The 12,931-nt window shown below is 32.0% G+C and overlaps 1 protein-coding gene across 4 annotated transcripts in view; it reads left to right on the top strand.

The window, feature by feature from the left end:
• The window catches only part of LOC126851536 (furin-like protease 1), a 205,492-nt gene that overhangs the window by 8,496 nt on the left and 184,065 nt on the right, over window positions 1–12,931 (top strand). The window lies entirely within an intron of this gene.

The following is a 12,931-nucleotide window of genomic DNA, read 5'->3' as shown; positions in this document are numbered from 1 at the left end:
CGAAATGAGACAGAAGATTTAATGGCACGTTCTTCCGGCAACAATCAAATAAACGATCTACGCCATTTAGTTTCTTACTCGATTAATATACAACATTGATGTTAAAATGGAGATTTATTTACTTAACATTATCACTTACAGTAAATTTGAATGCAAATTCAAATTAGAGAATTCAATTCTCTAGAGAAGGTACAATAATTCGATATCGTGATGAGAGAAATGCTTTTATAATTTAATTAAATTATATTTCAATCATTCGCGAGAGTTGAGAAGTGTGAAGATTAATAGAAGTATCAAAAATTGATACTTTCTCATAAATTGGATATGCAAATTAATATTTAAAGAAGAAGTGCTGTACGGTAAAGCGATTAGATATCCAATTAACGATTGGCCCGAAGACATTTCAGCTAATTGTTTGTCAATATTAATTTCATTTTTAATAATCTGATATCTGATAAAATAATATCTGATAAAAAAATGTAATCTTTGTCGGAAATTATTTTTGCACGATCTTTATATTTTGATAATTTTATTTGAAAATTATTTGCAATATTTCGAGAAATTTTTCCGCTTCTCCGCTTTCGTAACATACAACTCAAAGAAAACTTCCGTACCGCGCGATTACATTTGAAATTGGCAAAGAGTTAAATTCAATACCTTTTCAACCAATCTCGTATGAGATTTATCTGTATTCTGTGCACGCTGGATTAAATAGTATAAACCTGATAAAACTCTGTTTTAAATAGTATAAACCTGATAAAACTGAAATTCTCATGGAACTCTATCTCATTCGGTTACGCTCATCGATACGGTTCTCGTTCCAAATGAATGCGACAGGCATCGAGTCCCATCAGTTTTGCGATCAACAATTGAATTCATTAATATCTATTTTTTTTTTGAGAAAATTTTTAATGGCATTAAAATTTTTGAATCGAAAAAAAGCGCGATTGATTTCGAAATAAACATTGACATACATCGTTGTCATATTTTTCGTGTCTTTTGCAATCACAATGGAAATATTTCCTGTTGCTTACTCATGCTGTTTCGTCATATTTTTTTACCACAAACATGCTATCATATATGTATTCATACAAAGTATTATCTTGATTCGCTATATAGTAATTCTCGGAGATTGTAATTTGTTTGAAAAATATATATATATATATATATATATATATATATATATATATATATATATTATGTAGAGAGATTCGTAGAGAGATTCGCGATATTTTTAGATTTTTATTACATCTTCATCATAAAGCAGGCTCGACCTCGTTTTATTACTCAATCAAAAGTCAGCACGAAATGCACAAAAAGCATATGATTCGCTTGGTTCATTTTCAAATAATCTTTTTTTTTTAATATGTTTTAAATATTAAAAAATCTACAAATATGTAATATGAAATTTTTTGTTACATTTCGAGTTTTTAAAATGTGTTTTTAGAATGAAATTACAATATTAGATCCATAGAGTCTGTTATAAAATTCTTGTTACACTCGGAATCAAAACAAACTATAATAATATTCAGAAATTTTCCATAGACAATACAATAGACGTTAGAATCACGCTGTTTATCAGATAACAGTTAAAGATAACAATTAAATCTTGGTTATAACTGACTCTCCACTAGAGAAAAACAGCTGATTGCATACGCTGACGTAAGCAGCGGTGACGTGCACCTCTGTCTCGGTGACCGTGAAGGAAGGCCGTGATGTAGATTCCGCTGTCGAAGCCGGAAATTGTAATCTCCGCGACAATCTCCTTTCTGCCTAAATAGCTTCGCGATAGAGAATCGAACTCGCTATCTCTTCAGTTTCCACATCGGTTCTTCTTCAACCAAGTCCAATCGATGGACTTCAATTTAGAAAGTCGCGTACAACCCTCTGCCGAAATATCGTCGATGAAATATCGTGCTGGCGATAAGACAAACCAGAATATCGAAAGGCAGAAAGTTTTCGTACGGAAGTTTTTCGATTCCTTTAATACACGCTTTAAATCACGTTTATGTAATTTTATTTTGATTTTTATTAACCTCGGCATTCAATGATTTTATCTTGGGGATGAAACCGGTTATGCCATTCTCTGCAGCTTGGAGAAGTAGAATAAACACATATATCTCTTCGTTCTCTCTATAATCTATATAATAGTATATGCGAAGAATATATTTTGAATTAATTATTTGAATCAACAAGTTATTTAAGACGTGAACAAAATTAATAGATTGTCGAGTATCAGATTAAAATAATACAATGCGATATTATTAAAATGTGAATTTATTTTATATACGTTAATTAAGCAACACTTGTCTCATCTTAATATAATTAATTTTAATTATTATTAATACTTAAAAATTTGGATCTGAAATTACTTAATAATTATTTTTAATTGTTGCATAGTTTTTCTAAAAATTAACATTGTATCCGCAGATACATTGTAGATTCTGCGTTTATTTGTTATGGCATTTGTTGTGGAAGCACGATAAAGCTCGGCTTGTAATTAATACATATTGATATTGATGATTTTTAAGATGAATAATAGCAGGATGTAGCAAATAAGGGGAGATAAGCGCACGCCGTCGACAAAGATGCATTTCCGTTCACGTTATGGTCTGCGGAAAATCCACATTATTTGAATAGCTCGTTCGCAGAACTGTTTTCTTCTATTCTTTTTTTCCATTACGCTAACATATGTACGAGGTGGATGACGCGATACTGCATCGACGGACACTCATCACACGTAAATCATATTCGCGCAGAGCTTTGCTATAACATAAAATCACGTTCGCGGTCGCGAACGCGATAAATAGTTTTATAACAAGGGTGGGGGAACAACTTCACGAATATGCAATACGTTAGTCGCATTAATCTCTTTTGCGTAATGAACGCACGGGTTTTTCGTGTGTCAGCTGTTCCGTTACGTTATGTGTCTCGAGCAATCTCGAATGTTTGCCGATTTTATTTTGCAAACGGTTAAAATCACTTACGAAACGACCGACGATCGCGAATGCGTTTATGAATGTCACGATAATAGGAAGAGTATACATATTGGATATTCCGGTACTGTATATTATATCGACTTCTCGTTGCGTTTCGTGAACTTTGCAATTTTCCTCGAAAAAATTACACATTTAACATTTGCTAAATGTTTTTCAAGATAAAAGCAGTAACACGTGTCGCTGATTATGCAAGATATACGTTAAGTATCTGTAAACAGAATGATTGTGAAAACATAATAATATTGAAAAATGTTACTTAATTGCGTATATTTTGTTTTATGTATACAGATTATCATGTGTATGATTGACTTTTATCTACTTTTTGTTTAATTAATCTATTAAATTGAATTTTTTTATAAACATATATATATTTTAATTTGATATAATCACAATAATTATGTTGTCATTCGTGTTTTAGAATTCTATTGATTTATTAATGTAAAAACATGACGCATAAGGAAATTTATATTGAACTGTGCTTCTAAGAAAATTTAATCTATAGATAATATTATTTTAAATACACATTTTTTTTTTAATGCAGTTTGTTAAAATTTTTTATAATTGCAGTTCCTTATAACAGCAAGGTCAGTCCTTGAAAATATTGCAATATTCATTATCGTGCAAGTTTGCATAAATGTATATTGCATTTATCATCAAATATATGACACATATTACGTATGCGGTTAACGGATGTTAAAGTCGATAACAAATTGTTATTGGGAATACCGTGTTTCCATTTGAGTTTGAGAAATTATTAAAAAGATAATTGTGTATACGGGTAATACCCGTAGATATTTATTCATGCATGATCTTGCTATCTGATTTCAAAAAAAAAAAAAATTCTTATTTACGCTTTTTACTTCATTAGTTCAATGCTATTACTGTGCTATTTTAATTAATTCAAACTTTCAAAAATTTATGTATATGAGTATCAACCACGATGAATGTCAAGAATTTGATGTAATTTAGATTATTTATTATCAGTCAAGATTAATCATTTAAAATTTGACGTTCGATGTTTGCACAAATGTGACCAACTTCTTGAACGACCAAACCGTGCGATCACAATCCGGCTTGACGATGTATAATATCAGAGTTAAATCGAAATAGAAAATCGGCGGTAGATAAGATCGATGGAATGATAAGAGATAGACTACGGGAATGAGTCGGTCGCGAAGAGATTCGTTTCGATGATAAGAATAATTGAGCGACCATACAAAGATTCGCCTTCGATTCGCTTCGCTTTTCAGATTTCTCCTGGATTTATCTTCGTTTACTGTCGTATGAGGTCAAGGACCTCTCGCGAAATGAATCTCTTTTCCGAGCGAAGTCGGATAATAAAATAAAAGTGACTTTTTTATATTACGGAACTGCTTTTTTTTTATCTTGGGAGAACTCGCCAATTTTTTTTTTTTTTTGCGGGTGAAACTTTTAATCGGCTGTTTTTGGGCGAGAGCTTATTTCGTCGGACTTTCGCTGAATTTTACTTAGCGACGGCAAGATTTTATTCTTCAAGTTTGCCGAACAAGCCGTTTTTTTTTAAAGGGCATCGTCGTTCTTGGCACTTTGAGCATACGTGAAGTCTTGAGAATATCCGAAACAATTACTCGGATCTCTTTGTCGACTTTCTTACTTTTCTTTTGCGTCTATACGCGCGGAAGCATTCCATTTTCATTCGGCTTTGTTGGAAATCCAATCAAAGCAAAATATATGACACAAAGCGAATTATATAGAACAAAGCAAAGTATAATTGCGAGAGAAAACTAATAATTATTTCTGATGAAAAGTAATTTTATTGAATTAGTGATTCAGCTTAATTCAGGATTTCTTATTACTCGTGACATCTAGTATATAAGAATAAAGCATGATATCAATATAATTAGATATTGAATTGATATCTGACAGGCGAAATCTCGAATAGGAAAGTTTGTGATATTTTTCTAATCTATATATTTTTACAAAGCATCAATTATGTATATATATTTTTTAATTAATTATATTATTTTTGGAAATGTTTTCTTTTCTTATTATAAGCAATAATCGGAAAAAGAAAAATTTATTTACATCTCATTAAATTTAAACATATCCATGTTAAGCGGCGTAGCGATAACTCGTAAATGCTATTGAAAAAGTCTCGTATGGCATATATCATGGTTAGTTGAACCCCATTTTACGCAGACTGCATTTAGCCTGATAGACGAGCTGTACTCATCGGTTTTCGTATAAGCGTGATACGTGATACCCGAAATTCCGGCGGACAGTAACTGTCCGGGACTTTAAAAGTAGTTAAAACTTGTCCGACAAGAAAATACGAGCCGTTAAACAGATCCGCTCGTTGAAATCGCTGCGGCGTATCTATATACGGTTATGTATGCTCATTTTATCCGCGATGAATGCATTATTACGCCGTCATTTAATTTATTGCTGTCACAATGACCTCGAGTCGCGCAGAATCGTCATCACGGCGGCTTTATCACCTCGGATTTTAAATACAAATCGATGTTGTACACTTTAATGGCGATATCGGTTGGCGTTTCTCAAATGTCCATGTGAGTGGAGTTTATCTTCGTGCATCGAGGCCAAAGAAACTGCAGACAATGTAACATTTAGTAAAACCGGTTCTAACGAAACGCGAAAATCGCCGATGATTTCGTGTTTCGTCATTATCGATCGACCGCGACGAGAGGATTATGGATTTTTTTGTAGCGATTTGGCGCAATTACTAAACTTGAAACGGGTATATTCTACAGCCTTCTATGTGATGAGATTTTATTAGATTTTATTTTTATATTTTAAAAGACTTGTAAAATTGCTCGGAAAAATTTGATGTATGTATCTAATTATATGTATTTCAAATGCTGCTATAGAGGAGTAGAAAAAATATAGAAATATGCTATACTTTTCGAGATATGGGTTACGATAGGGTTATTACCCTATAGATGGGTTACCTTAAAAGAATCATTTTAAAAAAGAGAGAGGTATAATGCTGCGCACTTACGGTCATAATGGAAGAATGCATTTCCTATTAAATGAATGCTCCAGACGTATATGGTTTTAGAATATTCTGCGAATCGGTGAAAATGCGCAAGCGCAAAAGAGCATCGGGTTCTCGTATTTGCAAGTCGCCTGCACCCTTGCCATTTGGAGAGTAAAGGGGTGACTATACCGCATTAAGTGAACGAACACTCGAGCGAAGATAAACGCGGCCTTTGTCTCTTACGAGTTCTCATGCTACCTCAAGATCAAACGATAGAATGAATGTGCAAAAAATCGTAATAGGTTTTTATCATTGTGCGATAAAGAAAAAGAGGTACGTTTGAAATTTGCGGTTGTGCACAAATTTCTAATTCAACTCTAATTTTTGCACTGATATGTTTTGAGAAATGTCATTTTTTACTGTATTCTCTTAATATTCTCTTAATATCGAAAAAAAGGAATTTAATTATTTTGCTCGCTTAATACAAGTTAACCAAGGAAAAAGATTTTTTGAAATTCATATTGCAAAGTAAGTTAATAACTCGAATTAATGATACACAGAATCTTGTTTCCGATTTTTTGTTTTTTATCGAGTTTATATAACTGACACTACATATATGTATATTATAAAATACAATAACAGTATCATATGATTTCTTTATTTGACAACTGCTGCGTTTACTTATTAGAATCAATAGAATGTGTGTGCGTGAATTGATTCTATTGGTTTTTCTTAACTAATGTTTGAATAATGATTAGAAAAAAGACGAGTCGACAAATAGATAGACCCGATTCGTTGTTTTTCTCTTTGTGTAATGTCTGGACGATATATCTGCTTATTAGAGACTCGTTTCATAGCTATCAACCAAATTTTTCATTACATATTGAACGCTTTGTTATATTTTTATTCATTAATTATATATTATTTTGATTGCTAATAATCTATTTCTTGAAACGCGTGCGAATAATCTATTTCTATAAAATTTTTGCAAAATAGATTTTGAAAATAAATCAGTTCTAAATTTGTGATGTAATTTGCAATTGAAAAAAATATATGATGATTTTCAATACGATGTATAATAACTTTTTTGCCGTAATTAAAATTTCTTGAAATAGAAAGGAAGCAAAATAATTTCAGAACACTCACGCAACATCATGTACTTTTCATAAAATATGACACTCGATAAACAGTTCTAAATTTATCCAATCTACTTTTCTCTTATATCTGAAGTATGAAGCACGAGAATTTTATCTTATCACTGATTTTGCCCTATATATGTCTCATCGAGCTGAAATTACTCAATTCATCAGGAAAAAATTGTATCCGCGCGCTTCTAAAAATCGATTTTTCCTTTAACGCAAAATCAAGTTTTATTATCGCTTGACACTCTGGCTATAAGTAATTTTCTCTTTCATCGATCTCTCTTTTGTTTAATAACAATATTCGGCCAATAAGATGATCAGGAGCAATAATTTTTGACGCGTTAATTAGCTGCGTGGAGTAATTGCATCGCATTTTTTCGACATTTCTGGTACTTTACGATATATAAAATAGAAAATGTCGTGTTTTACAGATTTTTTTTTTTTTTTATATGGACATGCCATAAATAAATCAATAAACCGAGAGAGTAAATTTTTTATAAGGTTTGTGCGCTTAATCTTATTTTGCGCTGCGTGTCGAGAGATGATCGTAAATTTCGCCGCCATCGGAAGTGAAACTTTGATGATAAAATTTTGTTTTAGCGATCTGTCATACTGTTTAACATAACGTGTTTAGCGTTTCGTTAATCTATCACGACTTTATCATTTTTGATTCTTATAATTTATGAATCTTTATGAAATGTCTCATCGATTAAAATAGATAGCGAAAGTGAAACAGTTTTGTATAAATTAATTTAAAAAATTCTGCGCCACATGATTTTTCTTTTAGTTTGTTGAAATTCGTCAAGTAAAGGGGAATGTCAGATGTCTTTTAAAAAATATAAAAAAAGAGGAAAAAGGTACAATTTTGTTGTCGTTTATTGAAATCGAAGATTGATATATTTAATGAACGTGTCGCTTGACGGCGTTCGACGCCTTTTTTCTCGAGTGTCTGTCGATGTCGAGATGTCAATGGCCACGCACCCCACCGAGATCGTCCACCCATCGCAGACATTGAGAAGCAACGAATCGTTAAAGCATGTCTGCCGGTAGAAATGGCGGGGTTCTAGCTCGTGGAAGATCTTTCAGTCTAGACATTATCGAAGAGAGAACAACGCGTGAGAAATTCAAGTAGCTAGAAAGGGACGGCATGATGGAAGAGAAGATGTGAACGAAAGAGAAAGGAAAAGAGAAAGAAGAGCGCGAACGAGAGGAAAAGATAGCGGATTGACCAGTTAAAATTTTCCAACTTTTTCGAATTCTTTTGCTCTTTCTCTCTCTTCTTCTGCATTTCTTGATCTTTTTACGACTTTTTACGCGACTTTGAAGTGTGCCTCTGGAAATGCAAGAGTTTTCATTAGATTCAAAAATCGAGTCTTTCATACCTCTAATGACAATGGGAAATTTCTTTTCTATGGATATTTTTTAGCTTCTGTAAAAGCATTTAAATCAGAAAAATAATTTTTTTTTTTCAAGATAAGATCTTACCATGGCAAGACTTAAAAGCACACTAAATAAAATATATCCAGAAGCAAGTGCGCAAATGTATAATTTTTAGATCAAAGAAATAGAAGAAAAATTTACATTTTCTTAAGATTTTGTAAAAATAATAACAACGTGCAATACTTCTCACTATACACGTCGTGAAGAATCTTTCCGAGATGACAAACTCCTCAAGTTTGAGCACGTCGTTCATTTTCCGTCGGCTTTTCTTTTCAAACAATGTCATCTCTCGCCATTATTATATTCTCGCGTGGAATCTCGATCGGTCGGCCAATCGCACGCCCTTTATCGATCACCGTCGATGGAACGTAAAGCGGTCCTCAACACCAGGCACCACGACACAATGGCCATCGCCTTTGGAAGTGCGCGAGTTACCGCACTTAAAGGCTAGATGCATTTCCGACCGACATGTCGAAGTGCGCTGATCGTTGAATCGAGTGTGTGTCAAAGTGTGTTAGAGCCGGGTGCGTCCAGATGCCAATTTAGAACCTGGTTTAAATTGAGTCTAATAGATGTAGAGTAAAGTAAAATACTTTTTATGATTTTTTATCAATAATCTGGATTTTTTTGATATAAATGATAGGTAGGATTTATCAAAAAGTTTGGGGCGCTAAGCATTTTTTAATAAGCAAGAATAATTTATAACGCAATGTGCACTGTAAATTTTTTAAATTTATTAAAATTATATGGACATGTTTTATTTTTATTATTACTTTAAATTAGCTCTAACTTTTTTAGTATATTTTGGTATATTTTTTTATGTAAGTGTGTGCGCACATACAGAGAGAAACGAATATACATATATAAAAAATTTTAATTGATAGCTTTGCGAAAATCTTAAATGAAGTATTTAGGTTCGTTATAATAGATGCAATATCGAGTACAGACGTAAACTAATGTAGATTGTGGTTTAGATAAATTCCACAAACTTGCGCAAAATTGTTCAGTGACGATTATATCTTGTCTCATATTGTATATATTATAATGGTTGACATTGATACATCGCATTGGGGCAAAGCATCATTGTGGTTAGCATTGCGGATCAGCCTTGCACTTGCGAGTAATTTTGCAATTGAGAATCATGCAGAGAACCGCACGAGGATGTGCGTCACTTGAATTGCGCCCGACGTACTTGCGGATGCAGATTTTGCTGGGGTATATTATGTAGATTCCAAGATATATATATATATATATATCGAGGTACTTTTCGATGTTTCGATTTCGATATTGACTGTCAGTGTTGTGGCATCAATTTTGCTACGAGTACGAGCTCACGTAAATTGCATCCTTCGTATACGAGCGCGGTGTAGAGTTTTCCTCTTCATCCAATATCGTAAATATATACATCTCGACGTTAGCGTCACTCTTTGAAATGGATTCTAAGCGCGTCATCAATATTGCATACTGTGTTTCTAGGAAAAATGACATTAGTAGAACTCGAAATTTTTGTTTTTTTATATTCAAATATTAATAATGCTGGTTAAATTTGCTTTGAATTAATGAAAAGACATTAAGAGTTAGTTATAACATTCTTTTCAACTTTTCCGCGTTTGTCTGTAGAAAATATTTTGTAATTAATAATGAGCAAAAGAATTTATATGATTAGAGATGTTTTCGTTGATAGAGTGTGCTTGTATTTACATAATTAGTTGCTTTATCAGAAGTGTTATTGTCATCATTATTTTATTGAATGCATTTGCAGCTATATTTCTACTTGATTTTACACTGTATTTAATTTCACATATTGTAAACTTACAATACTTATTGTACAATTTTATTATATTATCTTATTGCATAGGAAATTATGATTTTACAATATTATTAGAAAAAACATTAACTATATAATATTATTATTATTGAGTTTAATCTTGTGTGTATTTTAATAAAATTATTTTTTTAGTGATCGCGTCTTAATAATAAATTAAATATTATTATTTTGATATGCTCGATATTACACCATTCGAAAGTACATTAGCATCGATTATATTACTGGAACGATATAAATAATTAATAATTCATTTTTACAGAAGTACGTTGATATGTATACAAATACAAATCATATTACGAATTATTTTTGTTGAATCTAGAAAAAGAAGGCAAAAGAAAGAGATATCGAATTTATATTTTTTTTATTTGAATGGTGTGAATATTCTGAAGTTATTCAGCGCTTGTGATTCAGTCGTAAAACAAGATACGAGTTGCGCATTACAATTTATGGTACAATGAACTCTTATTCATTCGCGCCGTTTAATTTTCTCTGCGTAATGCGACCATGCTCGATCTTTCATCAAAATTTAAAGCTCGCGAGTTCTTCCGAGAAAGCTGCGTTCAGTTGTCTTGCCTTAATTGGGAGCCTTTTCAATTCTGCTCAATCTCTCCCTTAATCTCTCCCCTGATGTCTCCTTGACGACAATTTTCGTGGAAAATAAGCGCGCTCAAGCCGGACCAGTCCGTCTCGCGTCTGCGAGAGGAGAATTGAGTAATCGGCCTCATTGATCCGGCTCTCCTCGGTGCAATGACTCTTTGTGGTTGCGACATGCGCGCGCGCTAAATAGTATGCGTGTATACCTATATTTGTGTGCCGAGCACACACGGCACGATTCGCAAAAACTCGGGTCGAAATAAATTTTGTAGAAACTTCAGTAAGAGAGTGTGCGTCATATAGACGAGGATAGAAGCAAAACTTTTTCTTTTTTTCCTTATTCTTAATAAAATTAAGAAAATATCATATATATATATATATATATATATATATATATATATATATATGCACATAAATTAAAATTTTGTTCATTTTTTAAAATTGAGTTAGAAATAGGAACTGCTATTTTTTGCTACATGCTTTTATTAGGATGCTGCTAGGATGCTAGAGAATATAACAGAAATTTTTATATTTTTCAAATTATATTACTAAAAATAACACGAAATTATTTTATTATTATAATACAGCTGGATTTGAATTAGAAAGGATAAAATTTGAAAAAAAGAGATAAAAAAGTGTTGGGCTTATGAAAAGGTGGAGATGGAATGAAATTCACAGAGCTTATAAGAAATATTCTTGAGGGATTTTGCTGTCACTTCGTGCCTGTTTTAAGATTATGTACATAAACACAGTAGGTATGTATGCGCACACACACGCCTATGTATGTGATTTGTTGCAAAATTATATTTATTTAATTATCTTCTTTATTAGAGATCATTATTGCATTGATCTGTGTTTTGAGTGTTTGTAAAATGCAATTATAGTTGTCCAAAGAATATCATTCTGAATTTTGATTTATGTAGAATCATACATAATATGGAAAGGAACCATTTCAATCTTCCATCGGTTAATATTTCACGGCCACAGTGAATGAATTTTACTGTATTAATGAATTATCCGGGAAAGAGACAGAGAAAAAGGGCGCCATTAATCATTTAAATTGCCGCTCCCTTTAATCCGCCCGCAGACGTTCGCCCGCGACAAAAATATAATCGGTCTGAGTTACGAGCATAATGCATTCCATCGCGAGTAATCGTTTGACCTTCCTCTTATAATTCATTACGTCATATTTCAGACCTCACATATGTATATACCTTATACATAAGACAATCTCCGCTCTTACGTAGAATAATCTTACTTTTTTATCAAATTTCGAGCAAGTCCCTTGCTCGTTATATTCTTCGTATTTTATTAACGATCTGAAAAAAATAATCATGTGAGGTAAACAATATTCGATTCAATTGTGATGCATTCGAGCTGTAAAATGAGTTATGAATTGCACATGTTTTTTTATTTCTTACTAATAAACTTTTAAAACATTATTAATTATATTATTGATGGCTGTAATATTATTATATAAAAACGTGAATAAATTATATACAAAATGTGTGGAGATATGATTTCTGCATTAAAACAGCATAATTATATAAAATATTAAATGTTTAAATTTAATACGTATAATTTTAAATATTAAAAAGTCCATTATTATATATTTATTTATTATTATATACTAATATTGAATTTCAAAAATTGATTAATAAAATACACGTTAAATGAATTTTTGTTAAAAATTTAATTTGTAAGTTCATAAAGCTCATAAATATTTTGTACTTTTTTTTTAAAAGAACAATGGTAATTCCAAGGCAGCCTTTAGAAGCTATTAAAGAATTAAAAATTTGGTGCAATTTCTTCAACGAATAAACGGAATTTTGTCGTTACAATGACAGTACGATTAAGACATTTTTGAGTGACAAGGTGTCGAGCGTTTTTTTCCCACGACTTTAATGTCTCGCTGATCTACATAATGCAGGCGGCCGGCCGCGCCATAATT

The sequence above is a fragment of the Cataglyphis hispanica genome, chromosome 8 (assembly GCF_021464435.1).
Source record: "Cataglyphis hispanica isolate Lineage 1 chromosome 8, ULB_Chis1_1.0, whole genome shotgun sequence".
Lineage (NCBI taxonomy): Eukaryota > Metazoa > Arthropoda > Insecta > Hymenoptera > Formicidae > Cataglyphis > Cataglyphis hispanica.
The sequence above is the reverse complement of the archived record's forward strand: the minus strand, read 5'-3'. Positions and strand labels throughout refer to the sequence as shown.